We start from the raw sequence: 1,064 nt of genomic DNA, 5'->3' as shown, positions 1-1,064 counted from the left end.
ATTTAGGCAACATGTAAAGACTCCTTAGCATTCGAAGGGACGATCATCATTTATCGAGGCAACGTCGCGGGACGAGATCATATTTATCGCAGGCAACTCGAAGGGACTATGATCTTTATATCGAGGGACTATGATGATTTTATCGAAGGCAACAGACTAAGGAGTCCCTACGCTCGAAGGGACTTGACTATTTTGATCGAAATGCAACAGTAAGAGGAGTTACCCTAGAGGTGGGTGTATGCAGCAATCACGTGAGTTAGTTCGAATATTTAATCTTGTATTGTTAGTGATCTAACGTTTGAAGGTCCATGATGGATTGGCAGCCTCTGGAGCGTTCGATCTTGATCATTGGGGATCCATTGGCAGGGAGATGAGGGTGCGTCATGCGCCAGCATGGATGTGTGATACAGGATCTGCAGGTAACATATTAGAAAAAAATATGTCATTGCTGGGATTCGAACCCACTCACTCCAAGCCAATTGCTTGTTGCGTTTTCCAATTCCACCAACCAATGTTTCTTGTTAACTTACAGCTTAATAATAATAAATACAAAATAACAATGATAATGGCACAAGTCAAAAAGAAAAGTCAGATGGGCCCCCTGGAAAATTTTACTGACGAATCGCATGAAGAGAGAGGAAGTGGAACGTTGACTAGCGAGTGGTTTTGCGCCACGCGTGTGCTACTACTGTTCACCATCCCCAACAAAATTTGAAACCAGATTTCCTGCGGATTTCTTCACGGCTTTAGATGCGATTTTTCTTGAGAAAAATCCTTTGACTTCTGCAAATCATTAAAACTCAGATAAAACATGTTAAGCAATCATGAATCGTGCCCAGATCCACTAATCTGGATGCTACAAATCCATTGGTGCCATCGCCTTGGCTTGAAATGATCCGGAAGCATGAGAACGAAAGCTTTCATTCTTCATGCCATAGTTATGGTTTCCCCTCATTCCTGCATCAAAGCTTAGAAACAACGGTTCTAACTATCCCCAAACATCATTATAAACCCATTAAAAGCAACGAAACATCTTTAAACGTAGTGGATATTGAAACACGAAA

This window comes from Vicia villosa, unplaced genomic scaffold, assembly GCF_029867415.1.
Source record: "Vicia villosa cultivar HV-30 ecotype Madison, WI unplaced genomic scaffold, Vvil1.0 ctg.001235F_1_1_1, whole genome shotgun sequence".
NCBI classification, from domain to species: Eukaryota; Viridiplantae; Streptophyta; class Magnoliopsida; order Fabales; family Fabaceae; genus Vicia; species Vicia villosa.
This window is presented reverse-complemented; position numbering follows the sequence as displayed.